This window comes from Mustela erminea, chromosome 8, assembly GCF_009829155.1.
Source record: "Mustela erminea isolate mMusErm1 chromosome 8, mMusErm1.Pri, whole genome shotgun sequence".
In the NCBI taxonomy this organism is placed as follows: Eukaryota; Metazoa; Chordata; class Mammalia; order Carnivora; family Mustelidae; genus Mustela; species Mustela erminea.
The window spans coordinates 90004282-90020735 of record NC_045621.1 but is presented as its reverse complement, the minus strand read 5'-3'; the positions used below and the strand labels follow the sequence as shown (position 1 = coordinate 90020735).

Genomic DNA, 16454 nt, shown 5'->3' with positions numbered 1-16454 from the left:
GTGAGAATAGTGGTTTTCCAAACTGCTGATCAGTGAGATCAGATCTGAAAGTTGTCTACACTATTCTTTGTAGGTTCTATGCCTGCTTAAAGAAAAAAAAAAAAAAAAGAAAAGAAGAAAGTATTAAAAAAGTAGGAAATGAAATGAATATAACCATGTCAAGAACACCTCACCTGTCTCAAGTGACATTCTCTTTTCTAAATAGGAATATTGACCTTCACCAAAACCTTTTTCTGCTTACTTGTTAGATCTACTGTCTAAATATAGCCCAAGCCTAGCCATTTTTCCAGAATCTGCGGGAGTTGCCTTCTGCCACATCTAACTTTGAAATGATAATCCTTTGACAGCCCTTCTGTTAGTTGTTTAGTCTTTACATTCTGATGCACCCAAATTTGCAGTCATCCAGGTGGAATCAAAATCTGGAAGTGATTTATCACTTTGAAGAAACTAGACACATTCTTTCATAGTCCTTTCTTTTTTTCCTCCCCCTTCCCTAATTTCTACCCTGAGAGACAAAGAAATGTATAAACTTGACAAACAATAAATCAGTAAATGAATCAGCATCTCAGATAGAAAGAGTTTAGACTGAAAGACAAAAAAGTTCAAAAGAGAAACAACCTGATTAGTTTCATTAGCATTTCAATAGAATGTGGGCCTTCAGAAGAGGGTGGAGTAAGATTCCACCAAGTGTCATTGAAAATGAACGCTTTGGAACTCTTGACAAGCTGGGGAAGAAGGTAATCATTTTATTTAATATGTTTTTAGGTTCACTCATTTATAAGAACTAACAGTTCCATTGCTCTTGGCAAAATACAACTGTGATTGCAGCTTTTCTATTCACTGCACTGGAAATATCAGTGAGTGTCTCCAACTGGGAGTGAGATATTGGCAGTATATCCACATATTATGTGCTTATCCATATTATTTTTCTCTTCTACCCTTTGGTAGTCGAATTTTGATATACTTTAAAAAATTGTAAATAATACAATCAACCAAATCATTGTCTTATAAGAGTATAGATACAAATAAATATATTAATTCAGCAACCCATAGTCTGCTGAGTTGTACTAATCACACCAATGGGTGTTTAATGTGGTTAATTTCAAACACAGCAGGATTTAACTATGTATATACTCTGATGCTATACAATTCTGAGTAAGAAGGCATTTGAGCATGAAAATAACAAATTATATACTCCGTGTATTATATATAGTTTCTTTTCCCCAAATAGCTCTCCTAGTCTTGCATGATAGTTAAATAATTAAACACTAGGTCAATTGTTTATATACAGGAGTTGAGAATTGAATTCCATTCACACTGACACAAACCCATGAATACTGTATCTTTTTGATAGTATCTTTTTTGAATTTTAAACATCTTGAATTTGTTTTTCTTTGCTGAAAAGGAAAGTACATGAATTCACCTTACTAGGACTACTGCACATTTTTTTTTTCTCTTGAGAGTTGGGAGAATAATCTAAAAGGATCAAAATGGAGTCATGGAATCATGCAGAGGCAGCACATGGATGTTATATTCTTGTTCTTGTTTCTCAACTCTGAGCTCGTTGGATAAGGACCAAGACTAATAATGTAAGACAAAAGAAAAATCAGTAATGATATAGTAATATAGCAGTAATTTATTATTAATATAATATAATCTTAGATTGAAGGGGTTATCTCATTTTTAATTATCTTATTTAGAGTCCATATATGATGTAGTAGGAATTACATAAAAATGTCTATGTACAATAACTGCAAGATGGTGAACAAAAATAAAAATACGTGAGAAAATAAAAGTTATGAGTAATTTAAACACTTTAATTTATTGTGTTCTAATGAAAATAATATTTTAAATCTGATTAAAGTAGTTCCATCATCTTTAAGATATGCATATCAGCAATGGTAATATTAAAATTTAGCAATTAGGGGTGCCTGGGTAGCTCAGTGGGTTAAACCTCTGCCTTCAGCCCAGGTCATGATCTCAGGGTCCTGGGATCGAGGCCTGCATCCTGCTCTCTGCTCAGCAGGGAGCCTGCTTCCCCCTCTCTCTCTGCCTGCCTCTCTGCCTACTTATGATCTCTCTTTTTCTCTGTGTCAAATAAGTAAATAAAACTTTTAAAAATTAAAAAAAATAAAATTTAGCAATTATGTCATCAGTATCTAGTGTACATGTAGTATTATTCTTAGACTTATATAGAGAAAATATAGTATAAAATGCCTGCCATAAAATATATGCCAGTTTAGCTTAGAGAACAAAAACTTACTTTGGACTGTAATAAGAATGCTACAAAGGACTAATTCCTTTTCCAGTTCTCAATCAGTTCGCAGTGGTGATGTGTAGCTGATGTTCACAAGCTATTAGATGTCTTTGTATCACCAAAATAAGAAGAACCATAATGTAGCTAATATTTAGGAAATACTTGCTATATACCAGGCACTGAGTTAATCATTTCACATTCCTTATTTAACACAATTAACTTTTGAGTTATTTTCCTATACCTTTTAACAAATAATGAAAATTGCAGAGATGAAGCACATTTCTCAAAGTCTCAAGGGTACTATACATTAGAAGAAGGATGTAAATACCGTTCTATTTGTGCCCACTCCCCGTGCTTTTTAGCACTCCATAAAGCCCCTTCTACAGAGGATGTATGATCCTGGCATGGAGTGTGACTCAGGGGGAGGACAGAGGGAAGACATAACTGAAAGAAATTAGGGTGGGTGAGTGGGCGGAGATAAATGAAAACATGACATTTAAGCCACAGAAGACCTTTTGCACATATGAGCTAAAGTCTACACAAACAGAAAGATAACTTGATGGGAAAAATAAATAAACAGCTTACATTATTTTCGAAACACAGTATGCTCAGAGTTGACTAATATTAATAATGTGTTCTTTCTGGCAGTGCAGTTTATCTTAGGTGCCATCAAATGGGGGAAATAACAGAATCAGGACCTTAGATCTTGGCAGAAATTTAGGAGAACCAGCTAAGTAAGGTCACAGTGGGCCTGCAGGCTCCAGCCTGACCTTTTGGATCTGATTTTGATAAAACTGAGTCATTTTACAGGTTGAATATTTCCTTACTTCCTAAGCCTTTAGTATGTCAATAACCCTAATAAAAAACAAGATTATCATAATGACTGATTACATGCTTCTCACACCCAGTCCATACATGCCTAGTCCTGCCTATTTTCACCTTTATCAGAGATCTACTCCTCATTAATAACATACAGAGACTTAAATGTTTATAAACAAATTCAAGTGAAATCTGAAATTTTCTTTAAAATACTCCAGGAAAAAGTCGGAGTAGCCTAGATGAAACAAAAATGAAAAATTGTTGATAGTATTGAAGTTGTATAAGACTACAGGAAGGTTTTTTACAATACTCTCCCCAGCTTTATTTCCCAAATAAAAATAAACAGAAAAGAGAAAAATGTAGAAAGGCAAACGTAGAAGTCAGATCAAGATCTATATTGATACCAATATAGAGATCTTCATTCTGAACAGACCATGGTTAGGTTACTTTTGAACTGTTTTGTGGGGGGTGAGTCTGTGTATACATAGTTGTACTTTTGAATATGCACCATGCTTAATCAGTCTGTTAAAAAACAGAATTCCTCTCCTGGTACAGACTGTCTTCCCTCTTGTGTGCTCACTTTTGTAGAAATAATATTCTCCCCTTTATTTGACACTTTGATACTAAAATTTCACATTATGAATAAAGCAATACATTGGGGAGAATTGAGCTGTGTTTCAGAAACAAGACTGTAAGTCCTCTGTAAGCTATTTTCTCAACAGTCTTAAGTTGAGGAGGATTTAAGGATTTATTCTGCCTTTCAGCATTAGCTTCATAAATACTTGCCTGTTCTTTTTATGAGTAAAGAAAGGAATCCTTTACGTGGAAACACAGCACGTGGAATGCCCTAGATTCTGCAAAACATTTAGAAGAAATACAGCAATTCTGTCCCTGAATCAAGGCAGAGGCATGCCCTTCTCCAGCTCATCAGTGCACTGTGCACTGACGTGACCCAGTGTTGGTAATGGTTATCTTCAAATGATTTTTTATATGCAAAGGAATAAATCACTAAACTCTACCTAGAAACTAATAAAACACCATATATTAACTGACTTGAATTTAAATAAAAAATAAAATTAAATAAAATGAATTTTTAATGGAATTTTAAAAAATGAGATTTGGAAACTCTGTGTATGTATGTGTGTGTACATGTGCATGCATATATGCACATGTGTGTACTTTCTAATTAGCACAAATAAATCATGCTTTATGAATATCTCAGTAAAAACTGAGCCTTAAAATTGTCAGTGATAATTTTTATAACAATTTATTTGTATCAATAATAATATATATTACAGAGTTTCCATACTTCTCCTAAAAGACTTTGGTTCTACCAACAGTATTCAAGGGACCTGAGTTGCTCTAATAACCTATTTTCAATGGGTAGGAGATTTAACGAATCAAATGATATTTAATTGAAAATGGATACTTGCTATTTTCTAAACCAAGTACCAAGTAGAATAAAAATGATTCAGTATTTTTTCTTATATTTCTTATACAAATTTTTTTTCATCTATGTAGAATTTTACATTGTTCCAAATCTATGTGAGCTGGTCATTAAAACAATAATAAAGGAGAAATGAAAATAAATATGAAGATTCATAGATCACAGAAAAAAATAAATTTTTTATATAGGCCTCACTAATTATAGTTGTATGTTTTGAGTTTTTCTAAGTAGCCAAATTATAAAAGTATGTGAGCTTGAGGTAAATGAAGCTAATATATAATCAATCCATGTAAAATAATTCATTGATAATAAATATGAAGGGAAAAAAAGAAAAGAAAAATTCTAGGCAGATCTTTGGTTTTGTGAGTTTATGAGGGTTTGGACTTTATAAAAAAAAATTTTAACTTTTTAATTTTTTGTAAATGTACTCCAGTGATTGGTTGGCAAGGTATAACAAGAGACAAGAAATGGTTCCAATTATCAGTGTAGAATGCCAGTCACATTTCATTTTTAATCCACCACACCAAGAAATACAACACATTAGCCACAACGTCTGAAGATAAATTGCTATTTCTATTTACTGAATTAAGTTTCTGCCTCTGAGTAATTAAAAGTTTTGAACTTTGAAGAGCTTTCTTTGAACACTGTGTTATATCCTTTTCTTTTTTTTTTTTTTTTAGAGATTTTATTTATTTATTTATTTGACAGAGAGAGATCATAAGTAGGCAGAGAGGCAGGCAGAGAGAGAGGAGGAAGCAGGCACCCTGCCAAGCAGAGAGCCCAATGTGGGACTCAATCCCAGGACCCTGAAATCATGACCCAAGGCGAAGGCAGAGGCTTAACCCACTGAGTCACCCAGGCACCCTCTTTTTTAAATTTTAATTTAGGTTCCTAAGTCTCTATCAAGTATCATTTGAATCACTGTTCAGTATTTTCTGGTTTAGCCTTCTTCCTAGAAGAGGATTATGTGAAGTTAATAATATAATTGCATCATCCTAATTGGTGTGGATAAATTATACATCAATTGTGCAATTTTTTTAGTATCTAGAATTCATTTGATATCATTAGAATTCAATTATTTAATTGCTAATTGGAATTAAATCCGGTTATTTGGGTCTTAAGATGATATAAGGTAAATACTTTGTGGAAAATGAAGTCAATATTGTTTCCATACTTCAGGTATTTATAATATAGTGGGCATATCATATAATAATGAAGTGAGGATTGTAAGGAAATATATCATATAATAATGAAGTCAGGATTGTAAAGGAAAAAGGACAGAGTGCAACAGAAACCTCTATATCATTAGCTTCCATAACCAAAATCCTAACATCCCTTTCCAATCACTGACTGGGAAGGCACTGCATAATTTTTCATGAGCCTATATTCAAAACCATTTTAAATTTACCTTACTTACCTTCCCAGCCACAAAAATAAATCAGATTTATTTATGTAGAGTGATACCTGGTTTCTGACCAAAACTTTTATGTTTAATGAGGCTCATTATTCACCAGGATGGCATCCAAATTTTTGGCTATTTCAAAAAAGAAATTCATTCTCAAACAAGGAAGATTTGCTCACCTCAAGGATATTATAGTGATTGTGTCTCAGGTTTTAGAAGAAATGGATGTAAAAAATGAGAATAAAAATGACATCCTTTAAATTATATAATTCTCAGGTACCAACTTTATCTTGGGCATAACAAATTGGATAGATGGATATTAGAGAGTTTGTTGAAATTTCAGAGATTATTTTATCTCTTGAACATCACAAAATAGTATCCTACACAGAGTTGATGCTTAAAAAACTAAATTACTTGTCATAGTCAAAACAATATTTGGTGAGCCACTTGATTTTTGGAACTCCAAAGTGGCAAGCATGGAAAATTCTGACTTGTTTCACAGTAATCTAAAGTTGTGACCTTCCTATTCTTGGTCCTGTATTTGTGCACTTGAACACACATACACATACAAAAGTAAGGTCGTTGCAAGAATCATTCTTTACCTTGAATGAAAGTTCTCAGTGATATACCAAGTACAGCTAAAATGACATTAATGGATTTGACAAAAATATATAATCAGAATTGTTATTTAGTCACCTGAATTTACTTTAGAATGATGTTGGTTAAGAAACGAAATTATTCTCCAACCTACATCCTTTATACTCTCTTTCAAGGCTTACAAGGACATATTTGGCTATATGCTTTAATTAACACCATAGAATTAACTTCTTTTTGGTGTAGTGTTCCCAAAATTTAAGTAAAATTTCCTTGGTAAAATATTTTGTGGGTGGATGTTGTCATCCTTGATGGATCAAATGCAATTGATTGGATGGATATAATAAATTATTTGCAATAGAGTGACAGTCTGTTTCTATACCTAAAATTGTATTAGGACTTGATAAAAAATAAAACTTAGAGGTAATAGATTATTACCCAGACAACTAAATAAGGAAATAGAGATTGCAAATTATTATGCCAAAAAATAAATTTGATTTTGTTATCAATTATTTTCATAGTGTCATAATGTGTTTTTTATATTTTTTGAAATGAAAGCTGATTTTTTTTAACTCAAAGTGGTCAGCTGTTTTCTAACCATAACTTTATATGACTGAAATTATTGTTTTGATATTTTCAGCTTTTCACTAAAACAAATAAAAAACTTCTGTAATGAAAAAGTAAAACAGTTTCACTGTAATTATAGCCCATGGTACATATCGTAGCAAAGAGTTTTTACTTTAAGTAAAGTTACCCTAATTTTTTAGTTTATATAATACTGCCACAAAACATAAGCTGTACTTTAAAATGCAAATGTGTATGTACATTTCAGTTAAAGCTGCATTGTAATAGTCATTCATCCAAATGTTGTACCAGGTTGAATACAGTCTCTGTCCTCCAGGAATTTAGATGTAAGCTTCAAAAGGCATTATTTTCATATTCTAAATGCTGTATGCGGTGAGGGGGTGGGCTCCTGGTTGGCTCATTGGGTTAAAGCCTCTGCCTTCGGCTCAGGTCATGAACCCAGGGGTTCAGGTCATGATCCCAGGGTGCTGGGTCCTGGGATCAAGCCTGGCATGGGGCTCTCTGCTCAGCAGGGAGCCTGTTTGCCTTCCTTTCTCTCTCTGACTGCCTGTCTGCCTAGTTGTGATCTCTGTCTGTCAAATAAATAAAATATTTTTTAAAAATGCTGTATCAGGGGAAGAAGCACTTCACCCAAGTACTCAAATCATAACCCGCAAATGTTCTCCACCCTTCTATTGAATGTCTCTAGTCTTTATATCCATATGAGAAGCATATCTGCTGTAAAACTAATGAAGCTTACATTCCAGTGGCCCTGTCACTTTTTTGGTCTCTACTAAGACCTTGGAATGGGCTACAGACCTACTGAGGGGAAGAGATTACAGATTTGTGTTAGGCTCAAATAAAAATTAATTAACTTTAATTAATTGATCGATAAAAGGAAAAATCACATTTTTCTAAAATTTTGTGATGTTTGTGGTATCCATCACTTTATAAAACAGTTTTTTATTTGTTTCTCATTTGTTTCTCATTCTAAATATTTCCTTATTCACTTTTGTATTTGTAATTTGGTACTTTTTTTGCACAGATTTATAAGTTATACATACTTCAGAGATAATAAAATCTGGTTCCATTTCTTTCTCTTCTTTTTATATTTTCTCTCTTTTTTTAAAGATATTATTTATTGCAGAGAGAGAGCAGGAGGGACAGAAGGAGAGTGCGAGAAAATCTCCAACAAACTCTGCGCTGATTATGGAGCCCACAGCAGGGCTCCATCTCAGGATCCCTAGATCATGACCTGAGTCAAAAATCAGAAGTCAGACACTTAAACTGACTAAGCCGTCCAGGAACCCCTGATTCCATTTATTTTAAAAGATTTATTTATTTATTTTTAGAAAGACAGAGTGTTGGGAGGGGCAGAGGGAGAAAATCTTCAGACTCTCCACTGAGAGTGGAGCCTGATATGGGGTTCAATCTCATGACCCATGAAATCATGATCTGAATGGAAACCAAGAGTCAACACATAGCCCACTGAGCCACCCAGGTGCCCCTCCATTTCTGAATAATACTTTTATCCAACCCTCTTTACTTCATCCTAGATTTTGAAAAGTTTCCTCTTCTGTCTTCTATTGTTTTCAGTATCGCTCATCTCTGATTCAACCTTTTTTTAAAATTTTTAACTCTGAAATTGTTTCTAAGTTGCATACCTAAGAGCTTGATTTATTTTTTAAAATACAAATAATTTTCCATTGAACATAGGATAGGGTATATCCATTATATGTTTAGGTATGTTACAGTTCCCTATTGTTGCTCTTACAAATTACTGCAAATTTATTGGCTTAAACCCACACAAATTTATTATCTTATAGTTTCTAAAGTTCAAAAAGTCCTAAAATCAAGATGTCCATAGTGTCTTTTAGAGGCTTTTGAGGCTGTTTCCTCACCTTTACATCTTCTGGAGGGTACCTGCATTTCTTAACTCATGGTGCCTTCCTCCATCTTCAAACCCAGTAGTGCAGCATCTTCAAATTTCTCTCCTTCCTGACTTGTTTCCCTCTTCATGTTTCCTCTGATTCTGACTCTACTGCCTCCTCTTCCCCTCATAAACCATTGCAATTACACTGAGCCCACCCAGGTAATACAGGATAGTCTCCCATCTCAAGACTGTTAAATTCATCACATCTGCAAAGTCCCTTTTGCCACGTAAGCTTTTCTGGCTCTGGGAATTAGGACATGGATACCTATTTTGTCTACCAAATTTTGGTCTACCATATATGACATATTTTGCCTTTTGATTAGCACCATTTTACCTTTCTACTTCTTTCTTAAAATTCTGAATCCAGACTCTGATCTTAGACTCTAGACCTTTGCTATTAATTGTTCACCACTATGCCATTATGTCTGTAGTTCTTCACAATACTTTTTCCTAAAACACCAGGGAGTTTCATAACCCTACCTTTTACTCCACAGCTCTCTGCCTTCTTGCCTTCATTTAAGACCAGCTTTCCCTCATGATCACCTCTCTGACTCTTGTTTCAAATCTTCTTACCCCTTCAGAATTTTCCATGCCCTCCACTGTATGCACTGTATGTTCATCTCTGAACATTTAGTTACCTGCATGTCTCCCTTTATAAGATCTTAAGCCCTCTGAGGAAAGAGGTCATGTTTTTAGCATTGTATTTCCTGAGAACCTTCTGCCATAACTGAGACACAGAAGATACTTAATAAATGATGATTGAATAAATAAATTGAAATGCAAAGTATAGTTAGGTGGGAGCGATAAACCCTGCTTAGGAGGGCAAGGTCACAAAAGGGTAAAACAACACAGTTTATTTGAGAATCATGAGTATATCTGCATGGCTGGAATTAGTATTAAATGGGCATGAGCAACAAGAAGGAGGTAGAAAGACAGGGAAGAGGTAAGTCACAGGAAGCTGTATCAAACAATAGGAATGGGACTTTATCCAGAGGCTCTGGGAATATAATGGCAGAATTTAATCATAAAATGGATATTAAGTTTGTATCCTAAAGGATTTTTTTAATAACTGATTTCAAGACCATATGTAATTATTCTTTCTCTTCCAATTCAGTGTTGTAGGATTAAAAGTTATCCAAACTACATCTTTAGTCATCAGTTCTACCACAAAATAGCTCAGTTTCAGTACCTCCATTCTGTTAACTCCAGAAGTCACCAACTTCTTGACATTCTGAGGACCTTGGTTTCCTCAGTTCAGCTCATCAAGAGGAAAGAGAACATGCTTTTTTTGTTTGTTTGTTTTTAACTCGCATTGGTAAGTTTTGTCAAAAGGAATTCTCTATTTTTAAGGAATTCCCCAGACTTAAATGTTTTGATGATGGAGTAGGCTCATAAATTAATCACTGGCAATCCAACAAATGTTGTATCACAAACTATGGCTTTAGGAGTACAGAACAACTTGGGTTATTCCCATTTGTGAGGAGCTTAAAGATTTAATAATAGTAATTGTTATAATTCTAATTATATTATAATTTATATAATAATAATAATAATAATAATAATAATAATAATGGTTCAGAAGGTATCATTTAAGAAACCAAATGACTGAGGTGCCTGGGTGGTTTAGTCTGTTAAGCATCTGATTCTTCATTTCAATGCTGGGCATAGAGCCAGCTTAAGGATTCTTTCTCCCTCATCCTCCACCTCTCCCTCCCCAAAGTGTGCACGTGCTCACTCTCTCTCTTTAAAAAAAAAAGAAAAAGGAAAAAAAACCACAATTGATTTCTCCCATCAGCAGAGTTAGAAATCTGAGGTAGACAATTAATGTTTTTATGGGGAGAAATTGGATTATTATTTACCCTATACTAGGATCTAGATGAAAAGTTTCTCTTTCTTTTTCTTTTCTTTTCATCTTCCTTTTTTCTCTCTTACTTGCACACACATAAATATATAATCATCAAATATATAATTAGGAATTATTATGCCTATTTTTTCATATTAAGAAACAGATACTTGAATAGGTGTAATTTCCAAGATCACAAAATTGGTAAGCACTGGAATCGATACTCTACATTGGTTGTGCCAGCCTCGAAAGCCTATATGATATTCTCATTTTCTCCCTCATTCAAGGGAAACCAATTAATATTTGTTATGTGCATTTAATTTTATGAAACAACACAATATCTTGCTCTTGGGAACCTCCAGCTCAAATATGTAATTTGTCATCCCTCCTTTAAAAACCATGGTCCTATTTTTTTTATCACCCAGGAAATAGGAAGCAACACAGTCTCAAAATTGATTCTTATAAACAAATAATTTTCAAAAATGATATTCATATGGGTGGCACAAACAGGACTTTTGAATGTAGCGAAATGGGGAAAGATTTCAAGGGCTTTAATTAGCTGTTAGAACTTAACTACCATTGCAATTTTCAACATATTTAATAGCTTAATTAGAAAAACCAACATCTATTAATGCCTGTAATGTGTTAAGTACTGTGTTAGGCACTGGGGAGTCCATGACAAGCCATAACCATTGACTTTGTCTTCAAAGAAAAAGAAAAATGTAATAAAGAATTACAGTAAAGTTTGTTAAGTACTATGAAAATGAATTTCAGGGGCTTTTAAGTTAATCTGAAGTGGTTAGGGCAAGTTTCAGGTAGAAGAGAAGTTAAGTTTAGACAAAAGGAAGGAGTAAGAATTAATGAGATGAAAAGGGATGGGTGATGCCAAAACGTAAACCATTGGCAGGTGGCCCCATGTCATTAAGGGATGCAACTTTTAAGAATGAAACAGTAAAACAAGGAGAAGGTTATAATTTGTTATATCAGAGGTCCTGTCTCTCACAGTTTGCTATTCAATGTCAAGAAATTAAAAATAAATCAGAAGCTTTGTAACAGGCATAATATTTCACAGTTACAATAGTCCATATAACAGAGGTATTAAAAAAAGTAATTTTTCTTGACTAATTTTTGAAGCTTTGTCAGATGACTTATTGTTTGAGCTTTCAGGTAAATTCAGTCCTACTGCACAATTTTTCAGATCACTTCAGAAGACGTTAGCCACTTCAGGAGCACGTCACTGATGCTCAAAGTTTCATTTTTATACCATTGTTTTCTCTGTAAAAGGTCTTTCTTCCTTCCCATTTTAGTTGTAAAGTCATGTGAAACAGTCCGTGGGCACTGGTTCCCATTAGTGGTTCAGCACAGAGCATGTGAGGTGATGGCAAGAGAAGGAAATGTCTTATCCCTTTAGGGTCTTAGCTGAACAGAGTTGGTCTAGCCTAGCCCATGCTCAGGTTTGTATCGTGGACCGAGCCAGGTATTGCTCTTGACTCATATCCAGCCCCTAGGAGTTCCCTATGGGCAGGGCATGTGCACCCTTCTGAGGTGAGCACACTTTTCCTTGGAGTAGTTCTTGACTCACTTTCCCAGCTGGTCCCACAGTTCACTTTAGGGCTCTGGGGGAACTTACAGATCTTCTCATGCCACCTTCAGACCTGTGGAAAACTAATAAGCTTATCTAAGAACCTCTCATGCCTAGATGTCACTGTCTTTCTCCAGGGCATATTTGTGGGTTTCCTTTCTTGGGCTGTACTTAGAAAACATGTCTCTTCTTCATTTAGACTTGTCCTGGTCTTACAAGGAACTCTTGTGTTCCTTCCTCTTGACTTGCATTGGAAGAGGGGAAACAAATACCACAAATACTCTTCCTTTCTCTACCTTTTCTCTCAGTGTGCACTTCATGACTACCTCAGGTTTCTCAACCCTGACATTGTTGGCATTTGAGGCCTGATAATTCTTTGTTGTGGGAGGATGGCCTGTGCACTGTAGGATGGTTAGCAACAACCTGGCCTCTACTCACTAGAAACCACTATCACCTCTCCAATTATAATAATAAAAAATGTGTTCAGACATGGCTAATTGCCCCATGTAGGTAAATTGCCACGTTACCGCTTTCTCCACAAAGTAACAATTTTGTCTACTCCAGGGCAAAGGAGATAAACTGATTCTATCAAAATAAATTCATTTAAAAATATTTTTAATCTTATACCTAGAATCTAGGTTTTATTTTTCTTCTCTAATCTCAGGGAGACTATAGAGTTAATTGACATCTTTGATTTGCTGAACACTGGTAAAAATCTCTCCTTTGTCCCCCAGGGAGAAGTTTTTTTGTTTTTTTTGTTTTTTTTTTAAGATTTTATTTATTTATGTGAAAGAGCAGAACAAGAGAGAGAGAGAGAGAGAGAAAACACAAGCTGGGCAGTGGAGGCTGCTGCAGAGGGAGAGAGAAAGGAAGAGTCCCTGCTGAGCAGGGACCCTTCCTCCCCACAATATGGAGATCGATCCCAGGACCCTGGAATCATGACCTGAGCAGAAGGCAGACATGTAGCCGACTGAGCCATTTAGGCTCTACACCCCAGGGGTAATTGTAACCCCAAATCTTTAAGATTGAGTCAGAGGTCAGCAGAACAAACACTTGTCAATGGTTAGTGCTTCTATGCCACAAGTTAGTAGTTTATATATCATCTTCCCCAATAGTTTTACCAAACATCTAAAAAATGATTCACAGTAAAAAGTTAAGTAATCAAAACATTTCTAAGATTTTAATCAATGCAATTATTTATTTATTTATTTTTAAATTTTGTATGTATTCCACTTTTTTAAAATAGCCCAGCAACAGCTATGGCTCTCCCTGGATAAATCTCTTTATTAGCCAGTCCTACATTTCCATTCTTTTTCCTTGGACTCAGTTATTGTCAGATTGTTTATACTTAGAATCCCAAACTGTCATTATTACTCCATGCTGCTGATCTATCATATCGTTTCTCCTCTACTTTCTACCCTCTGCTCTTTCAACGGTGACAGAGGCAGAATCGTTCTGAGAACCAGCCTATATAAGTCTTGGTCATACCAAGCTGTACTTGTTTTAATGTGATACACAACCCAGAGATAGACTTCTAGGAACCACATGTATCATTTTGGTCTGTCTAAAAGCAGTTGTTTTCCATCCTGTAGCTGTGTGCTTAGTAGTTTTGCAATTAATTTATGATATATTTTGGAGTAAAGGAGAAAAGTAATTTGCAAGGGGAATACAACTTTAAGTTTAATGCAAACTAATGTGCAATCAATCAACAGTATTAAAAGAGAGAGTACTGCAACCGTTGTGGATAGACTAGGCTAGTTCATTTTCATGTTCTGACTATAAATGTCTGGGTTCACACATTATTATAAACAGGAATCTAAATCACGGTAGCCAGTTTAAAGGCATAAACAAAACATTAATAGGAACAACAAAATTAGGAGCAATAATGCATTTTCAAATAAGGGTATTTATCCTGCTATGTTCTAAAAACCCAAACACATAACTAACGTGATAGCATAATTCTTGAAGTATGCATTATATCAAAGACTAATTATTTTTCTATAAAAATACATTAACAGGATTAAGTTTTAAAAGGTCACTTCTATTGTAAAATGAAGCTAATTAAAATTATACATAAAACTGGTGAGGTTAGAAATTTGTTTCTGAGTTCTTATTCATGTTGGAAATTCCAATATCTAGTACAATTCCAAGTGCATAGTACATGCTTAATAAATGTAAATTAAATGAGTAGGAATTAAAGTTTTACAGAATAATATGAGTGCTAAATAAAGTAATGAGAGAGGAAGACACGTGTTATAGTTTTGAAGTATGCCTGCATAAATAAAGTGTTCAGTAAATGCTTGTGATCTGAGCTGAAAATGTTCTTATGGAAAAGATGAAGAGAGAAACCACAGAGTATTGACAAAGAGCTTACCACATGAGGTAGGCTCCCAATGAATTGGGCTTCCTGATACTTACATCACTGTATAACCCCTTTCCTTGAGTGGCTCTTTTCAAATGAAGGGAATATGGCATGAAAGGGTTTCATTTCTGAAATTAGGTCACAAAGAGCTGTGGCTTTCATCTCATTTGCACTCCCTCTGGCTCTTCCTGCTTGCTTGGTCAGATGAAGTCAGCTGCCTTGTTTTGAGCTACTTCATGGAGAGACCCACATGGCAATGAACTGTGTGTGGCCTCTGGTAAGAGACAAGTTTAAAGCATCATGCTCCTCAAAAGCCAAAATGAATCCTAAAGGCGTTAACAGCTGGAGCCTGTCGGCTAACAGCAGTTTGAGCTTAGTACAGTCGTCTCTCTAAAGGAGATCTGATTCTTCACAGTGGAGAATCAAGGAAAACTGTCTAAAACATGGTACACTTGAACAGACTGGGCTTAGAAGGATGGGAGACTAGGGAGGAATGTGGCAAGGGAGCAGGAGAACTGCATGTTCAAAGGCACATAAACTTGAGGCAGCACTCTATATGGCACAAAAGGGCTAGAGAGAAAAATGCTCCAGGAGAAAAAAGTAATCTGAGAATGGAGGTGGGCAGGTGCCAGAAAATGAAAGCCCCTGTGCCTCAGATGGCTAAAACTTCAACTTAAAAGCTATAATAATATTGAAGAGTTAAGGATTTATATCAGTGAATTATAAGATTGACTTTTTTTTTAAAGGTTTTATTTATTTATTTGACAGACAGGAAGAGAGAGAGGAGGAAGCAGGCTCCCTGCTGAGCAGAGAGCCCGATGCGGGACTCCATACCAGGACCCTGGGATCATGACCTGAGCCGAAGGCAGAGGCTTTAACCCACTGAGCCACCCAGGCACCCCGAAGATTGACATTTTTATAAAGCTTTTGTTCTGAATGTTAGAATGTTAGAATCCCAAACTGTCATTATTACTCCATGCTACTGATCTATCACATCGTTTCTCCTCCACTTTCTACCCTCTGCTCTTTCAACGGTGACAGAGGCAGAATCGTTCTGAGAACCAGCCTATATAAGTCTTGGTCATACCAAGCTGTACTTGTTTTAATGTGATACACAACCCAGAGAGGAAGATAGCCAGTTCATTGTAGGTTTCTGAACTCATGAACCAGTATATAAAAACACAACCTGTTTATTCCATGATAAAATATGATGAATAGTAATTATTGCAAGGTGTTGATTTGCACTGGGACTGATACTTGAATGTATTGACTTCTAAAGGAAGATGACAGTCTCTTGGAAGTCCAGCTTAAGTTTCTAATATGGATGGGATATATGGAGATTAAATTAGTTCTGGCCAATTCCTCTGATTTGCCTAATATCTAAGAATCTACTAGAATACAACTTGAACCATGTATACCACTGTGCTTTAGACCCAGATTTATCTGATTAATTGGGAGGGACTTGGAAGACAACAAAGATAAGACTTTCAGGATGAACAAGAGGAACATAGAAGAAAAATCACCATCAATAAGAAGGCACACAGCTTGTTGGGCTTCATGTACTCAGAAAAAGGCTGGATACATGAAGAGGGCAATAAAGCTACATCAGAAGTTACCTACTCTCTGACAATACCATTGTTCCTGGGAAGGA

The 16454-nt window shown here is 35.2% G+C and overlaps 1 pseudogene; it reads left to right on the top strand.

The window, feature by feature from the left end:
• Positions 1–16454, top strand: part of LOC116597916 — a 63398-nt pseudogene that overhangs the window by 34438 nt on the left and 12506 nt on the right.